Source organism: Chlorocebus sabaeus, chromosome 2 (genome assembly GCF_047675955.1).
Source record: "Chlorocebus sabaeus isolate Y175 chromosome 2, mChlSab1.0.hap1, whole genome shotgun sequence".
Lineage (NCBI taxonomy): Eukaryota > Metazoa > Chordata > Mammalia > Primates > Cercopithecidae > Chlorocebus > Chlorocebus sabaeus.
In genome coordinates, this window is record NC_132905.1 from 36,588,412 (window position 1) to 36,597,130 (window position 8,719).

Below are 8,719 nucleotides of genomic sequence, written 5' to 3' on the forward strand. Positions count from 1 at the left end.
ACCACCCTTCAGTTGCTTCCTGCCTCTTTTTCAGTCTCCTTTGCTGATTCCTCCTCTTTTCCCTTCATTATTATAGTATCCCAGGACTCAGTCCCAGGCCCCTCTCTTCCAGTCTCATGGTTTTGAATACTATCTGTACCCAGATGCCTCTCAGACTCATGTCCAGCCTCCTCCTGAATTCCAGTCATATAATAATGTGCAATATTTTTCCAGAAACATTTTTCCCAAACTCAAAATAGGGCAACTCTCTTCTTGGAATCATCCTTAACTCATCTCTCATCCCACGTCCATCAGCAGATCCTGTTGCAATAACTTCAACATATATCTGGAATAGGACCACACACACACACACACACACACACACACACACACACACTCCTCTTTCCTTTTGTACCCCAACTAAAGTACTAGCTGCCACCCTTGCCCTACACACCAGATTTGCTAGATAGAGCAGGGATTTAAAAGTGAATTCCAGTTTAAAAGATAATTGGGAGGGCGCAATAATTTTAAATCACTTAAACTTCAATAGGGGAACATTACTATAGAATACCATGTCAGAGCTCCCAACCTTTTCTGCCTCTTAAAAATCACAGGAGAATGTGTTTAAGTGCACTGTGGTAAATAGAAGCAGATTCTAGGATAAAAAGCAATTAACCCGGGTACTCTGGCTATTCAGGCCCCTCCTGGCTGACCCTGGAGCTGAGGGAATCACTATATTGGGTACCCTCATTTGCAGAGCACACCATATGACAGCATTCTTGCCGGGAAACTCTGTACCAGGAAACCATTAAAAATTAAAAGATAAAGGCTGGGAGCGGTGGCTCACACCTGTAATCCCAGCACTTTGGGAGACCGAGGCGGATGGATCACCTGAGGTCAGAAGTTCGAGACCAGCCTGGCCAACATGATGAAACCCCATCTCTACTAAAAATACAAAATAGGATTAGCCAGGAGTGGTGGCAGGCGCCTGTAATCCCAGCTACTGGGGAGGCTGAGGCAGGAGAATCACTTGAAGCAGGGAGGCTGATGTTGCAGTGAGCCAAGATCATGCCACGGCACTCCAGCCTGGGCAACAATAACGAAACTCCATCTCAAAAAAAAAAAAAAAAAAAGTAAAAGATAGGAATACATGACAGATCCAGGTAGTGACTTACTCAACAGCCATTCCTCCCTGTCATCACAGCTATTGGATCCTGATCTTGTCCATGTATGCACTTGCCTTAAGGGAGGCAGGCACCAGGCCCAACCCTAGTCCTAGTCCCAGCTTCCATAGTCATGACTGTTGAGGCTGGGCTTGGTGGACCAATTTCCCTTTCCAGTTAGAGACCGAGTCATAGACACATGATGGAAGTCTGGCCAAGGAGACAGAATGAGAAATCTACTCAGAGGCTTTTGGGAAAGGTTTTCATCACACTTTTAAAAAAAGGCATTGCAGAAAAACATTCCTTCGTCTGCTGGTAGACATTGTCATATCTGTGTGGGATTCCTGGAATTGTGGAACTGTGAGGGGAGTTGGCCAAAGAGGATACACTGTGAATGGTAGAGAGGAAAATGTAAAAACCTTCTGCCTTGAAAGCACTGTCGAGTCATTAAATTAACCAACCCTAGCTTGGCACAATAGTATCTGCCTATAATCCCAGCTACTTGGGAAGCTGAAGCAGGAGGGTCGCTTGAGGCCAGGCGTTTGAGATCAGTCTGGACAACATAATGAGACCACATCTCAGGGAAAAAAGAAAAATTTTTTTGTTTTAATTAGCCAGATGTGATGATGTGCACCTGTAGTCTCAGCTACTTGGGAGGCTGTGGTGGGAGGATTGCTTGAGCCCATGAATTTGAGACTGCAGTGACCCATGATTGTGCCACTGCATGCCAGTCTGGGCAACAGAGTAAGATTCTGTCTCTATAAAAAATTAATTAATTAAATTAACCTGTCACCTATCTAGAAATTACTTGAGATTAAATAAGAAATCACATTACTGGGTGAGCAAATTTGAGTTGAGTTTTCTGGTACTTGCAGACCAAAAGCATTTTACTGAAATCTGCATCTAGAGGAACAAGATAGAAGGAACCTGGGTCCCTGACAACCTTGCAGGAGACAGTCACCTACCTGTCTTTACTGCCTGCCAAATTCCGAGCTGCTTCATCAAAGAGAAATAAACCTCCACCTTGTCTGAGACCCTGTGTTTGAGAGTCCCTTTGTCACAGTATCTTAACCTGTACCTTGATTAATACAAATAAGAGCTTGTCCACTGTCACACAGCCTTCCTTATCAGACGTGCTGACCCCAGCATGGACACCCACTGAGAGCTGCCTTTGCCCCATATCTCAGGTGCTTAACCAGTAATATTACTGCCTCCCACTTCAATTTTTTTTTTTCTTTTTTTGAGACAGAGTTTCGCTCTTGTTGCCCAGACTGGAGTGCAATGGCGTGATCTTGGCTCATCACAACCTCTGCCTCCCGGGCTCAAGCGATTCTCCTGCCTCAGCCTCCCGAGTAGCTGGGACTACAGGCATGCACCACCACGCCTGGCTAAATTTTGTATTTTTAGTTGAGACGGGGTTTCTCTATGTTGGTCAGGCTGGTCTCGAACTCTCGACTTCAGGTGACCCGCCTGCCTCGGCCTCCCAAAGTGCTAGGATTACAGGCATGAGCCACCGCGCCTGGCCCCACTTCAAATTTTAAAATAAATACTCAAAGACATTTGCAAAAATGCTGCCACTTTAATCAAAGCCAAAACACACTTGAGGGGCCACCGACAATCACTTGTAACAAAACTGTTGGAACTGGGACTGAATAAGATGGGGTCCATTTGCACTTACACCTGTTCAGGTGGCATTTCTGTGTTCATGAACACCTGATGGAACTTCCTGCCCCCAGGATAGGTGGGCAAGACAAACTGCCCTTTCCTTCCTGCACATGTGAGGTGATAAATGTGATAGAGGGCCTCTCAGGCCTGCTTGGCCCCAGGCTCAGCAACAGCAACCTGGGCTCTCATTCCATCAGCATCTTGCTGAGAGGTGGACTAGGCTGAGCAGGCAATCTCAGGTTTCCATCCATGTCATTCGATGTGCTGACTTTGTGGCAAATGTGCACACCATCCTAAACCCACAATCCCTACTGTCGTCACTGGGTAAGATGCCATGGTTCTTGTGGAGACACCTGCTACACTCGACATAACAAGATCCTAGACATTCCTTCTTACCATCTGCGCAGCACTCCAGAGCTGCCTGCTCTTCCATCCTAAGACTCCCCCAACTGAATTCACTGCTAGGCCCCAGCACACTGTTGTCTTCCCGCTGTGTATGGATGCTGCTCTTCAGTTGTCCTTGTGCCCTCTTGCAATCCTATTCAGTCCTGATTGTGAGCACAATTTCATCCCGTAACTTGGAGGTGGCCAGGCCAACCTTGACTTTGCTGTTAAACATGGCTTCATGGGGGCTGTGGCAGATAACCTTGTGGTAAGTCGAGTTTTTCATCATCTGAATGCACTACAGATCCTGAAGCCAATGATGTGTGTCATTGGTCTGTATCCAGGTAGTCAGCATGTAGTGTGTGTACTGGGTTGAATAGTATTTCCAAAAAATGCATGCCATTCCCAGAACCTTATTTGGAAATAGAGTTGTTGCAGATGTAATTAGTTAAAATGAGGTCGTACTGGAGTGGGCCCTTAAAAGACTGGTGCCATTATGAGAAGAAGAGAAGACACACAGAGGCAGACACAGTGAGAATGCCTTGTGACGGCACGGGCAGAGATTAGAGTGATGCATCTACAAGTCAAGGAATGCTGGCAACACCAGAAGCTAAGGGAAAGGCATGGAACAGATTTTCCCCTAGGGCTTTCAGAGAGAACATGGCCCTGCTGACACCTAGATTTCAGACTTTCAACCTCTAGAACTGTGAGATAATAAATTCCTGTTGCTTTAAACCACTCAGTTTATAGCAGGGGTCCCCAACCTTTTTGGTACCAGGGACTGGTTTCACAGAAGATGATTTTTCCACGGACGGGGCTCGGGGGTGGTTTCGGGATGAAACTGTTCCACCTCAGATCATCAAGTATTAAATTCTCATTAGGAGCATGCAACCTAGATCCCTCGCACGTGCAGTTCACAATGGGGCTTCCACTCCTATGAGAATCTAATGCCACTGCTGATCTGACAGGAGGAAGAGCTCAGGTGGTAATGCTCGCTTGCCTGCCACTCACCTCCTGCTGTGTGGCCTGGTTCCTAATGGGTAGACCCAGGGGTTGGGGACCCTGGTTTATAGTTTGTTGTTATAGCAGCCCTAGGAAACTAATACAGTCTGCATGATTCCATTGACTCCCACCACAGAGCTCTGTCCGTGTTCATGAACCATCTTCAGCTGAGTTAGCTCCCCGACAATCTGGATGAAGAAATACCCTCAATGGTGTCTGCAAGACACTGGGCGCCCTGAACAGTGAAGATGTCCTACAGGATGTCCTCCTGGAGGCACCTAGAGGTCAGAGGATATAAGACAAACTTGGTCGGCCAGGCGTGGTGGTTCACGCCTGTAATCCCAGCACTTTGGGATGCCGAGGTGGGTGGATCACGAGGTCAGGAGATTGAGACCATCCTGGCTAACATGGTGAAACCCCGTCTCTACTAAAATTACAAAAAATTAGCCGGGCATGGTGGTGGGCACCTGTAGTCCCAGCGACTCAGGAGGCTGAGGCAGGAGAATGGCGTGAACCCAGAAGGTGGAGCTTGCAGTGAGCCGAGATCGCGCCACTGCACTCCAGCCTGGGTGACAGAGCTAGACTCCGTCTCAAAAAAAAAAAAAAAAAAAAGATAAACTTGGTCAAGTGGTCCTGAAGAGCCAGAATAAATGTGCACAGCCTGGCAGGATTTGCTTGCATGCTGATGAACTAGACTTGGTATCTGCTGCTGAGCACCTTGGAAACCAATCAGCTTGGACATCAAGCCACAGTTAACAAGGTGTTCCTTTGCTGGCAGAGTCTGCAGAGTCAGGTAGAAACCGCTGCTATCACAGGAGATGTCCTTGCAACTGTGCTCCAGCTCCTTCCTCATGCACATGCACCTGCCGTGTCCAGTGCAAAGAAGGGTCTCAGAAAAAATGTCAAGGAGTTTATCCACATGGATGTAATACTGGACTTCTGATGATATCTCCTTCATGGACTCCACCAGCTTCTCATTCCCAGGGGGTTGGGATGATGTTGATCCAGGCCAGACACTGACAGTCAAGTGCCTCTTTCTTCCCTTGGCCTCAGCCTCCTTCTGTCTCCGGGGTCAGCTGGCTTTACTTCCCTTTGGTGAAGAGATTGCAGTTTGTGGACTTGCTTTCTAACAGCTACTGCAAGTAGCCAAGAAGCAACACACACATGTGGCCCCACTGCATCCTGGCCTTGGAAAGGCCAGTATCTCCTCCCTCTGACATGATCACAATGCCAGACAGTAGGCGTCCAGAGGCAGATTCCAGTCCAGGGAGTGGAGACACTTGCTAATGGCATACTACTGAGTGAGAAGGAAATCAATGAGAAGCAGCAACACTCACAAAAGACAATTCCAATGAAAAGGAATAGAATACTGTGGGTCAAACATGAGTCAAGATTCTAATCCTAGCTTACCCTTAAATTGCTCCACCTCTCCGAACCTCAATTTACTCAACAGTAAAATAGGAACAATAACGCTTACTTTACTGGTTTGTTTTAAAGATTAACTAGGCCGGGTATGGTGGCTCATACCTGTAATCTGAGAACTTTGGGAGGCCAACGCAGGAGGATTTGCTTGAGGCCAGGAGTTTAAGACCAGTCTGGGCAACATAAAAAGACCCTTTCTCTATAAAAAATTTAAAAATGAGCTGGCCATTGTGGCACAAGCCTATAGTCCAAGCTACTCAGGAGGCTGAGGCAGGAGGATCACTTGAGCCCAGGAGGTTGAGGCTTCAGTGAGCCATGATCACACCACTGCACTCCAGCCTGGGTGACAGAGTGAGACCCTGAAATAAATAAATAAATAAATAAATAAATAAATAAATAAATAAATCTTAACTAACACTATCGTAGCAGAGATTGCTAATACCCTCCCACATCCACTCTACACTTCTGTAGTATTAGAATTTTTATTGGGCACATGGGCTGCCCATCTAAAGACCTCATTTCTTGGCCAGGCACGGTGGTTCATGCCTGTAATCCCAGCACTTTGGGAGGTCAAGGCAGGCAGATCACCTGAGGTCAGGAGTTCGAGACCAGCCTGGCCAACATGACAAAAGCCCGTCTCTACTAAAAACACAAACATTAGCCGGGGGCAGTGGGCATCTGTAATCCCAGCTACTCGGGAGACTAAGGTAGGAGAATCACTTGAACTCGGGAGGTGGAGGTTGCAGTGAGCCGAGATCATGCCACTGCATTCCAACCTGGGTGACAGAGAGAGACTCCTTCTCAAAAAATAAAATAAGATAAAATAAAATAAAATAAAAACCTAATTATCCGGCCTCCCTTGCAACTAAGGTGGCTGCATGATTAAGTTTTAGCAAATGTGATGTGAGTAGAAGCGTGTGCAAGTTCTTGGTCATGCCCTTAAAAGCAAAGGAGCCTAGCTTCTGTGCTAATACAACTACAAATGCAAGTTATCAATAAATAGTAACCTTAATGTAGGCATTATCTCCATTTTATAGACACAAGGCAGAACTGTATAAGTGGCTAAGCATATAAGCCTTGGAATCCTCTTGACGTGGTTCACTAAGCCACTACTAGCTTTGTGACATTGTGACATTGGGCAACTCACTCTACCTCTCTCAGCCTAGTTCCGTCATCTGTGAATAGAAGCAATAATTCTAACCTCATAGGTTTGTTTCTGTATTGCTTTCCAAAACCTACTTCTTCTTTCAAGGTCCATCTCAAACCATGCCTCCATCTCCTGACTCTCTAAAGGTCACTTCAAAAATAATGCAAATCCAAAAATTCATCATTAAGAACTTGGACTGAGATACAGATAGGCTTGATCAAGTTCTAGTCAATGGAATATAGGCAGAAGTGCAACATCCGCAAATGTCCTTATACAGGAAGTGGAGGAGACATGCCATTCTCTTCCACTTGTTCCTTTCTGCTGCTGGAATGGAACCTCATAGTTGGAACTCAGCAGCCATTTGGGCCATTAAATATTGTCAGAAATGTAGGTCATATATGGCAGAACATAAAGACAGAAGGAGCCTGGATCCCTGACACTATGCAGCCACGATACCGGCTCTGAGATGCCTACCTCCAGACTTATTCTATGAGAGAAAAAATAAACTTCATTTGCATATGTTACCATTATTCTAGAATTTTCTGTTATTTAGCTATTCCCAACTAGCATTAGCGAGTTTCTTTTCATTTTTAAGACAGAGTTTCTCTCAATCTGTTGCCCAGGGTAGCATGGAGTGATCACAGTTCACTGCACTCACTGCGGCCTCAACCTCCTGGGCTCAAGCAATCCTCCCACCTCAGCCTCCCTAGTAGTTGGGACTAGAGGTGGTGCCCCATCACAGCTGGCTAATGTTTTTCATTATTTTTGGTACAGATAGGGTTTCACCATGTTGCCCAGGCTGGTCTACAAACTCCTGGACTCAACTGATCTGCCCGCCTCAGCCTCCCAAAATGCTAAGATAACGGGTGTGAGCCACCATGCTGAGCCCAGTTTCTTAACAATTCAAAAATCAAAAATCAAAAATCAGCTGCCATTTACTAAGTGCTTACAGAGCACTGGGCAATTGTGTTGTCTTTTCTTTTTTCTTTTCTTTCTTTTTTTTTTTTTTTTTTTTTTTTACAGGGTCCACTTTGTTACCCACAGCTCACTGCAGCCTCAACCTCCTAGGCTTAAGTGATCCTCCCATCTCAGCCTCCAGAGTAGCAGGGACTATAGGTGCATGCCACCATACCTGGCTAATTTTAAAAATTTTTTGTAGAGATGAGGTCTATGTTGCCCAGGGTGGTCGAGAACTCCTGGGTTTAAGCAATCTCCAGTCTTGGCATCCCAAAGTGCTGGGCTTACAGGCATGAGCCACCTCACCAGGTCAGTTGTGTTGTCTTCACAGCAATTGTCTGTGAAGACAGACAGCAAGACGTGCCCCAGTTATCAAAGACCTCACAGATGCTCCTAAGACAAATCCCTTCACCTCTCTGAGCCTCAGTTACCTCCTTTGTAAAGTGAGGATAATTGTGCTTAAGCCAAAGATGGCAAATTAGTTGGTCAGGTCTATTCTGAACACATTTGTCTGTCATGTTATTTTTTTAACTAGAATGACTGAGTCAGGCATATTCTAAGCAGTTTACATGATAGTGACTTGGAGAACAGGTGAGAGTGGTCAGATTGGGGATATATTTTGGAAGAATTGCCATCAGGATTTGCCAAAAGAATGGATGTCAGGTTTGAGGGAAGAAAAGGAGATAGAAATACTAAAAAGGAACACAGGTGGAAGCCAGCACACTAAAGACATAAGAACATAAAGAGGCCTCACAAGACAGACTCTAGACCCTCACGTGTTCAAGCTGCTGAGCTCAGGCCTTGTTCCAGGCAACCAAACACTGGATTTCCGATCTCTCTTAGAAAAGCAGACATCTGGCAACACTGGGCCTGTGTCCCTGTGTGACAATAATCTGCCAGAAATGAATAAAGGCTGCTCTCTTCATATGGCCTCAGTGCCCATCCGGACTGCTTTCCTTGCAGGGTACCTGCCTGGCCCCTGTAGCTCCTGATTTAATAA